Source organism: Ceratotherium simum, chromosome 4, assembly GCF_057802395.1.
Source record: "Ceratotherium simum simum isolate JZ-2026a chromosome 4, ASM5780239v1, whole genome shotgun sequence".
Lineage (NCBI taxonomy): Eukaryota > Metazoa > Chordata > Mammalia > Perissodactyla > Rhinocerotidae > Ceratotherium > Ceratotherium simum.
This window is the reverse complement of record NC_141903.1, coordinates 34,208,786-34,219,361: the sequence shown is the minus strand read 5'-3', so window position 1 is coordinate 34,219,361 and position 10,576 is coordinate 34,208,786.

The following is a 10,576-nucleotide window of genomic DNA, read 5'->3' as shown; positions in this document are numbered from 1 at the left end:
TGTATTATTATATCTCCAGGAAGCTCTTCTTAAATTGTGGATGTGTTATCCAAAGGGATGACACATGAAACCAGCAATGTAGATTAGGTTTTTAGATAAGCAGACTGGTACATAGAACAGATCAATTTTGACAAGGAAGATAAAGCAAGGGTATTGCTAGAGAAAGGAGCTATTGCTAGAAAAGGGCAGAACCCTTGTACATTGCTGGTAGGAATATAAAATGGTGTACCCAGTGTGGAAAACAGTTTGACACTTCCTCAAAAAATAGAACAGTTGTTACCTTATGACCCAGTAATTCTACTACTAGGTATATACCCAAGAGAATTGAAAACGTATGTTCACACAGAAACCTGAAGATGAGGGCCCGCCCCATGGCTTAGCGGTTAAGTGCGCACGCTCCGCTACTGGCGGCCCGGGATCAGATCCCTGGCGCGCAACAACGCACCGCTTCTCCAGCCATGTTGAGGCCGGTGTCCCACATATAGCAACTAGAAGGATGTGCAACTATGACATACAACTATATACTGGGGCTTTGGGGGAAAAAAAAGAGGAGGATTGGCAATAGATGTTAGCTCAGAGCCGGTCTTCCTCAGCAAAAAGAGGAGGATTAGCATGGATGTTAGCTCAGGGCTGATCTTCCTCACAAAAAAAAAAAAGAAACCTGAAGATGAATGTTCCTAGTAACATTACTTATAATAGCCAGAAAAGAGAAACAACCCAATTTCCATTAACTAATGCATGGATAAACAAGATATGGTATATCCATACAATGGAATATTATTTAGCAGTAAAAAGGAATAGAGTTCTGATACATACTACAACATAGATGAACTTTGAAAATATTATGCTAAGCAAAAGGAGCCAGTCACAAAAGGCAATGTATTATATGATTCCGTTTATATGAAATGTCCAGAACAGGCAAACCTATAGAGACAGAAAGTAGATTAATGGTTGCCAGGGGCTCGGGGAAAGTGACTTGTAAATGGGTGAATTTTTGGTATGTGAATTACATCTCAATTAAAAAAAGATTACTCTTATTATCCTGGTCATTCCCATCTTTATATCATACCACCCAGAGTACATTTTGTGGTTTGACTCCGATTCTCCCCCAGACGTCCCTCCTCTAGCCCCCCATCCCATCCCAAATCCTCCACAATATTTAGAACCCTTGGGACACTGCCAGGTATGAATAGGAACTGGGGCTGACTCCCCTTTCCAAGAAGCTAGACCCTTTTGTGCTCAATTATTTTGCTAGGGGAAAGGACTAGTCTTATCAACTCAAAGGGGATAGACAGCAGTGGACTGAAACTAATTTCCAATTTTGTTTAAATTTACTTGTCAAAGGCAGAAATATTCAATTTCATGCATTCTCCCAATTCCCCACACTGGGAGCAGATTTCCAGGAAGCAATTATGTAGAACAAAATGTAATGGGTAACAGGGGGTGCCTTGTGAATTATTCATAATTTGATAATGATTTTAACCCAATTTTTAACATGACCTGCTATTGGTGTTAGCTTCTGGAAAGTTCCCAAAGTAAGCAACACAACGGCTTCCTTTAGTTATGCTTATATAACCATAAACCTCCTGCCTTTCCCCAAACCAGCTGAATCATTAACATCGAAAGAAGCCTGGGATCCCCTTTCCTCCCCAAGTCTACAAAGCAAAAGTAAATGCAGACTTCCTCTCACTCACCCATCACTCCTCCTGACCGTCTGCTCAGGGAGATTGGTGTGGCATAATGCCCAACAGAGTGCCTGGCTCCCAGAAGGCACACAGTACTTACTTGATTTTGATTGTTTGAATGAATAAGTGAATGAGTGAGTGACCGCTGGAAAGACGAGGTATTTGTAGAAAGGAAGATGGGCTAAGTAGTTTTGCTACTCACCAGCTATGTAACTTGGGCAAGTGTCTTGCCCTCAGTTTCTTTATCTGTAAAATGGAGACAATAATAACTGCCTTGCTGGGTTACTGGGAAAATTTGAGAACATGACAAGTGCTCAGTAAGCAATAGCTTTTATCATTGTCTTTCTTTCTAGTAGCAGCCCAATAACTTCCCCAAATCTGGTAAACTACGAGAGAGTGAGCAAAAGCTTCCTTAGGAGCCAAAGGTTCCCAAACCTGGCTATGTATCAGAATCACCTGAGGAGTTTTTTAAATATAAATTTCCAGATTCTACCTCTGGAGATTCTGATTCAGTAGGAATGGGATGGGGCTAGAGGATATATGTTTTAGTTTTGTTTTTTAATTAAGGTAAAATTTACCGACAGTGAAATACACAGGTCTTCAGAGTGTACTTGGGTGAGTTTTGACAATTGTATTGATATGGAACATTTCCATGGCCCCAGAAAGTTACATCAGTCCCCATCCTGCATAGACCACCACTGTTGGGATTTCTGTCACCACTTTGCCTGTTCTTGAATGTCATATCAATAGAATCATACAGGAATCACTTTTTTGTGTCTGGTTTCTTTTGCTTCTCATAATGTGTTTTGAGCTTCATCCATGTTGGTGCACATATCATGTCAGCAGGTCACTCCTTTTGAGTGCTGAGTAGTATTCCACTGTTAACCTAAAAATAAAGAGCCAAAATGAGAGGCAGAGAGGCATTTAGTTTGAGATCAAAGAATTGCAATTCAAGGAGCACAGATTCAGGTAAAAACCCAAATAGTGTCCTGATTACAGGAGAGGGGCTCAGGGTTTTTATGGGAAAAAGGGAAGAAGATGAGGTAAACTGTATTAAAGAAGAGTTCATTGGTGCTAGATGAGGTAAGGCTAACTTTATACTTCATTGATTGGTTAGCAATCTGGTCATCAGCAAAGTCCAATTTCATCAGTCCTTACAGACAGGATATTCTTGTCTTCCCTGACTTCTTGGAATGTTGGTGTTTTGGTCCAGTTTGGAAGGTAAAGAACATAAGACGTGCAAGACAATTCCTCTGAAATGGCTGCTCCAGCTCTATTTTAATATGGCTCCACTCACGTCATCTCTCACACTATACCATATGGCTGTGCCTCGGTTTGTTTCTCTTTCTCAAGCCTTTTAGGGTTGTTTTTGGCTATTATGAATAAAGCTCCTATAAATATGTTTTCATTTATCATGGGTAAACACCTAGGAGTGGAATTGCTGTATAATAACATAGGGATATGTTTAACTTTATTTTTAAAAACCCTTCAAATGATTCTGATAGTCAGCCAGATTTGGGAATCCCTGAGATAGTGAAAGATCAACCTTGATGATTCAACTGATGATTTGTTCAGTGTTTGCTTCTTTGTGCAAGTGTCAGAGACAACTTCTTTCCCCAGGGAAACACCTTCTGTTCCCCCTCTCTCAACTGAGGTGCCCAACTCTCCTCTCTCGCTTGTCAACTTCTTACCAGAGAAGAGAGTTCCCGGCCAAGGATCCCCATGAGACTCTTGGATTGTGTCATCCAAAGAGTTCCAGGAAGCAGTGGGGGGTTGAAGAGAACCAGATGAGGCTGCCAACACAATGAGACATGCTCTAACCTTGGGATTGCTTGCTTAGGATGAGAGGCCAACCCTCCAGTCACTTGGGAGATGGTGGGGAGGGCTTAGCCCTTCCCCACTGGGCCACAGCAATCCTACCACCTGACACAGGTGCGGGCCTGGTATGTTTGGGACCAAGGCCATCGGTAGACCACATGGAACTCCGAGGGAAGAGCAGTGGGCAGGGCCCTATAGACTCCTCCAGCTCAGGAAATTGGAGTCAGCGTTGGGTCCTGGAAATTGTGATGGGAGAGAAAAAGTTGTCAAAACACAACCATTTCGTTCCACGGGTCATGCTGGCTGTTGACTCAGGAATTACATGTTTTTCTTTCTGAAATTGCTTTTCCTTTTTGAGATTATTAGAATTTCACAAAAGGGGTGACGACATTTGGGAACTGGAGTGACGTTCTAATCCACTGTTTCCCACAGGGTGGTACATGTGTATGGTGCTCAGGATGCTTTCAGGGCTTATACAGATGAGTATAATTAAAAATAAGTATTTGTTTTAAAACCTAGTAGAAAAAATAAAATTAGCACATTAAATATGTGATTTCATAGATATATTCCTTAGTATGAAGCCAAGTTAAAAAGATAATTCAATTTTCAGAAAAATGTTAAGTATATAATAGTACAAGCGATACACAGGTGTGACAATAAGTATGAAGGTGGAGATGAGTGACTGGGGTTTGGAAGACTACCTGTCAAACCGTGCATTTAACAGATGAGGAAACCAAAGCCCCGAGAGGTGAATGATTTGTTCAAAGTTAGACTGCACCAGAGCTAGGACCAGATCCCCAAAGTTACCTGGTTCCTGGCCAGGGCTCATTCCACTACATCTGTTACTTCCCTCTTGTAAGAAGGGGAAGGGATCTCAACAACCTTGTAGCCTAGCCCCTAGGTTCAAAGTCAAATGCATTGGCAGAAACAGCCCACAGTTTGCTCAGACCACAAAGTCAGAACAAGTCCATTAATAGGTCCAGACACCAGGGAATCTGAGTTAATTGGAAGAAACCAGATTACCAAGATCTTGGTAACTCTCCTCATATGAAATACTTGGAGGAGAAGAGGACAGAAGCAGATTGGGCAGCTGTTCCTCCCATCCCTGCCTCTCATCCCTCCAGAAGATTAAGAATGGCCTCTCAGACAAGGCACTAGAACTGTGCATGAGTGCCCTATGTGGGCACCCTACGCCTGCGCAGGTTTTTTGAGGCCACAGAGAGGGCCCTGATTGTTCACAGAAATAGCTTCAGGCAGCTGGAAACGTGCAAGGGCACAGCTTCCCAGATGGCTGTCATCTTTAAATCTTCACAATTCCCATAGGGAGATTTAGAGGAGGGAATTCAGTTAGAATTCTAGCATTTGCTGATCCCCACAGCACTGAGGGCGAAAAGGGCAGGCACTGGAAATGCAAGCATGGACTTGAACTTTTTCAGCTGAATAATATAACTGACAGTGGGAGAGAAGGTCACTGTTTCCCTTTTTCTTCTCTGAGTGGGATCTTATGTCCCTTGCGGAGACATCCCTGACCTCTGCAATCTGGGAGCCATTCATTCTTTCTCTGTGTCACCCTCAAAGTGTTGGGCCAGTGTGTGACCTGCTGAGCCCATCCCTCATAGGAAGTCTAAGGGATCTGAGCATGCGACCCTGTCTAACCTCAAAGGAGACCTGGTGGGATATACCATGGGTAAGTTTTCCCAGTCAACCCTACAGGAGCTCAGTATTGAAGTGGACAGCACTTTATCCTGGGGCCAAACTGGGTAGGTGCAGACCTACACCACTCGTGGCCATGCTGTGGTGGTGACCCACGTACAAAATGGAGGAAAATTGGCAATAGGTTAGCTCAAGGCAAATCTTCCTCAGCAAATAAAAAAAAAAAGAGTTGGGACTGAACTGGGGCACGGGCTGCAATGTTGCCTCTCAGGAGCAGAAAGGAGACTATAAAAGTATGAAAGTTGGAGTAGAGGTGGGATGGGATGGGGCGAGGGTGAGGGAGTGAAGGGGTACACTCCTAGATGGGTCTCACTTTGTAAGGGTGTTCTGGACCCTGGGATTGTCTGCCACCCCCAACCACAGAGAGCTAACTGGGAACCAGGGAACCTCCTTGTTAGCGCTCTAATCCCATCCTTGGCCTTCGCTGATTAGTCCAGGCCTGGGAACCTCTGACCTGGGCCAACGAGTCTCTTCCCTTGGAGTTTTGGTCTTGGAATGGGACAATGCTTGAGGTCAGGCTGTCTTCCATGACTGAGGCTGTGAAAAGGAAGCTGACGGCCTGAGAGAAGGAAGAGATGGTGATGGAGTCCTGATGACTTTTGGCCCCAGACTCCCAGCTGCATCACTGCCTAGGAACTCTTCTCCCTAAGTTTGGTTTCTGCCACCTGCATCCCAAAGTGCCCACTGGACACTAAGCGCCATCTCCTTATTCCCTTTATCTGGTATACCTCCCTTTGGAAGTGGGGAGCTTAGATGAGGACAGAGGAAAACGTGCATCCTAGGATTGGAGCGCCTCAGCTCCTTTATCTTTACCCTGTTTAGCATCATCCAAAATTATATTTATTTGTTCATTTACCTGTTTACTTTTATCACCCCTCTCCTCCAGGAAAATGTAAAGTTCCATTCCGTCTGGTTTAACGTGGTATCCCATGTGCCCGGAACATAGTGGGTGCTCGTGCATCACTGAATGAATAAATGAATGAAGGGAGAAATCAGGGCACTGTAGACCCCCTACAAGGTCACAACTGCAGCAGAAAGATCTCGGTGCCAGACAAAGTCCAGGATGTTTGAAATTTGTGCGTCCAAGCTATCTGCCCATCGGGGTGTGCAAGTCTGCTGGGGGCAAGGCTAGATACACAATTAGTGCTTCATAAATCACAGAAAAAGAGCCGGGGCCCTGAGTGTGACAAATGGGCCACTGGGAGGAGAAGTTCAATGCAGATTACAGAGGTTTCCAACAGGACCCGGGAATTGAAAGGCAGCTGTAATTAGAAAGCGTGGGCATTCAAAGCTGCCTGAAGGTCACAGGGGCTGGGCTGGTGGGCGGGGGAGCTTGGGCAGGAAATGGACACGGAGGCACTGCAGCTCTGGGCTGACATAATTGGGCAGAGATCGGCAACCAGTTGCCATGGTAGCAGCCAATCCACGGGGCTGCTTATGTGGCGAGGAGTCAAGGTTTCTAAAGAGGGGTGAAAAAAGCTGCCTTTGTTCCCACTCTGAGCGAGTTGCTGTCAGATCCCTGCAGGGGTGATGAGGCTTGGGGCCAGAGCCAACAACTGCTGGCCACGATGGCCAGGAGGGGGCCACGTGAGGACCCAAGGGGCTGGCTGGGGCTGGGGAAGCTAAACGTGTCATTCCCTGGAGCAGTTTGTGCCTCCCAATATAGAGCACTGGCTGATGGCTTGAGTTTCAGAGTCTGCGAGTGCAAGGTTCAGATCACAGCTTGGGCTCTTCGCGGCTCTATGACCCCAGGAACGATAGAGATGTTCACTTGCATGTAAAGAGTGATGCTAATATCTTTTTTCTAGGGCTGTTGTAAGGATTGAGAGACGTGATCATGTCACACGTGAGTGGTAGATACTATGGTCATTGTTTTGACTAATGACACAAACTACCTCACAGCAGCTTCCCCAAAGGGCTCTTAGCTTCCAGGGAGTAAAAGCCAGGTTTTGCTTCTTGAAGGGGACCAAAAAGGCAGCCAACAGAGACTCAAAAAACTCCAGGAGGTGACCAGCTAGAATAACAAAGTAGTATTTAAAAAGAAAACATTCTTAAGGCAGTCTTGAGAGCTGTGAGCCATCAGAGAATCCTTTTCCTTTGTTCTTCTGGCCAATCTGTGGGCCTGGACAGGATACAAAGATGAGGCCACCCCTCCCCTCTCCTTCCCCAGCGGGAGACAGAAAACAGAGAAGACTCTGAAAGGAGTGCTTCCTCAGATGTTCAAATGAGGAGGGGGTGGAGGGGCAGGGGAGGGCGCTTTGCTTAGAGACCAGGACAGGCTAGAGGGAGACAGAGCAAGGCCACAACTGTGGGCTGACCCCTCCCCCCTTCCGCTCGCCCTCCCCGGAAGTGCTGGGAGGTGCAGACATCCTTATTTGGACTCTGGCAGTCCTCTGTTGCTATGGCAACTGTGGGCTCTCTGGTGGGTGGAAGAAGGCAGCGGCTGCGTGGAAACCAGCATTGAAGGCAGCCACTCTGCCCTCTCACTGCTGCAGTCAAGGCATTTCTGAGTGATGGGGAGATATTCCCTCTCCCATCTCAGGAGGCCACAGGAGGCCCCTGGGACTTCAGGGATGTCATTCCTGGCTCCCATCTATGTCTGTCTCACCGGGAGGAGCCAGGCTCCTGTATGGAGAGCTGGCTCCCTCGGGATCCCTCCCTTGGAGTGTCTCCTCGATCACATGTTCCCCAGGAGGCTTCCTCTTCATTTTCCTCATTGATGTATTCATTCATTCGTTTGTTCATTCATTCAACAAGTCTATACTGTGCACCTACTGTGCGAGGTGCTGGGGGCAGAACAGCGAGCAAGACAGACAAAGCCCCTGCCCACATGGAGCTCACCATTTTTTGGGGAACAGACAGTAAACAAATGAATAGAGAGAGACTTAGGTGATAAACACGGCAGTATGATCCAGAGAAACTGGAGTGGGTGGGCCGATTTCGAGTGGGTGGTAGGGGAAGGCCTTTCTTGCTGGAATTGGCAAGCTGAGAAGCAGCCATTGGAGTTGCTGCGAGTGTGAGGAGTGTTCCAGGGAAGAGGCCTGGCAAAGGCTCAGGGCGGGTGGGGCGAGGTGTTCAGAGGAGGAGAAAGGAGGCAGTTGTGAGGGCAGCAGAGATGGAGCTGGAGGAGCCGTGGGGGTCAGGCAGAGCCTTGTCAGCCTTGCCTCAGAACCTGGGTTTTGCTCTGAAGGCAGCAGGAAACACTGACAGATTTTAAGCAGAAAGAAGTGATCTGATTTATGTTTTTATCTATTTATTATTATTTTTCCCCCACCCCACCGTTGCCTTGACTAGTGATTGTTTGTGGGCTGCCCTGGGTTGAGGATGCAGTCTTGGGGAAGACATCCCTTTAAAAAGGACAATGCCTGGGGAGGGCTCAGCTGAGACCTTTAGCAGTGGACGCTCCTGGCAGCGGAATGAGTGTCTCAGTCCTGAAGGGGGGATCGGGGTGGGGCACTCATGTATCCAATACTTTATAATTTGTTGGTTTATGTTTTTAAATGACTCTACTAGCCCGGTGGACAATGGACTGTAGGATGCGAGTGTGGAAGCAGGGGGACCAGTGAGGAGACAGCTGCAGGGGCCCGGATGGGAGCTGATGGTGGCCTGGCCTGGGGTGAGGGGAAATAGAGAATTTGCGGGTAACCCCAACAGAGCTTGCTGGGGGACTGAGGGTGGGGGACAGGGAAGGTGGACCAAAGGATGACTCTCAAGTGTCCGACCTGAACCCCTGGTGGGTGCAGGTGCCATCTGTGAAGGGAGGGATGATAGCAGAGTGCAAAGGGGGGTGATGGCTCAGCTCTGTGGCCTGGATGAAGCACATTCAAGTTGCCCAAGCGTCTCTTTTCATGTTCACCATGAAACCCCTGAAAACGGAGCATTTTGTAACATTTCTAAGGAGTTAAGCTGAAAGGAAACTTCCTTGCAACACACTAATGGGGAAGAAAATAATTATTTTAAAAACCAATTGCTGGATGTCTTAGGGTGGTGGCAGAACTCACTTAGAGCAATAACTGCTCTTCTGAGAGGTAAACACCTAGATGGGTCATTTCCCAGTGTGAGCAGTGATAGCCTCACAGACATGATAGAAATTAATGTACCAGGCACTGTGCTAAATGCTTTAAATAAATTCTAATGTAACCCCTGCTGCATATTAAGAAACTGGAGCTGAGAGAGGCTAAGTAGCTTGCTGAAGGTCACACAGGAAACAAGTAGCAGAGCCCAGATTTGAACAGAGGGAGCCTGTTAACCACTCCGCAAGGCCAGGAGGGCTCATTGCTGGGCCGAATAAGAATAAAGCAATAAGAATTGAAGAGCTGTTCCCTGGACAGTGGATTGTAAGAGATTTGGGGAGATGGCAGAGGGCCCTTGAGAGAGAGGAGGTGACCTGGCAAGTAACCAGAGGGTCAGCCAGCAGCTCCTCCCAGGGTACAGTGGTCTAGGAGTTTTCCAGAAGAGCGATGCCTGGTATTCATTGTAATGTTTCCTGTTTGGCACTGGGCTGTGACCCCTCTCCTTTACCCATAAACCTCAGTAAAATCGTCGGTGTTTGGGAGAATCAAGAAGGAATAGCGGAGATGATGGGCATGGCAGAGAGGTGAGAACAGAGAAGCTGACAGCACACTCAAGAGCAGGACAGGGACAGGAAGTGACCAGGAAAACATAAGCAAGCCCAGACTCTACAGAAGTCCTGGGGAGGGAGCTGGCCTTGCCATAGGTTGTGAAATGGAGAAAGAAGCCATTTTATTTGGATATTGAAGGAAAGGATAATTCCTGCAGGCTGGAGGACTTACGGAAATCAGACTACTCATGATTTCATTATATCCCAAACCTAGGAGCAGAGCATTTCCAGAAAGAGGCCCAGTGGAATGAAAACTTCCATCTGGGTCAGTACAATCAGCCATCAGCAGTTTGCTCAAGGGTCTGCTGATGGCTGCCTCCCAGGGTCTGGGTTAGAGCAGATCTCCAGTTTTGCTCTGCATTGCTCCATCTGAAGCTCCTTCTCTGCCCCCTTGGGTGTTTCCATGTTGCTTTATTAAACCAGAGAGCAGGACGGAAGAGTAAGGAGGGGGGTGCTCCCCTGAAAGTCCTTGATGCTCCCCATTCTCTGCTCCCAATCCTTGATGACAATGCAAACGGTGCTGTTTATTGTGTAGGGTTTGCGCTATCCTGTGGGTTTGCATGCCTGTTTTTGCTTGTGAACACTGCGTCCGTTTCAGATCACAACCTCCAAGGGTAAACAACAGTCCTGCTCAATTTACCATGTCACTGCCAGAGGAGACCCCTGAATTTCCTTTGGGAAAGTCATTTGGGAGTATTTCTTAGAATTTTAAATATGCATACCCCTTACCTCAGAAATT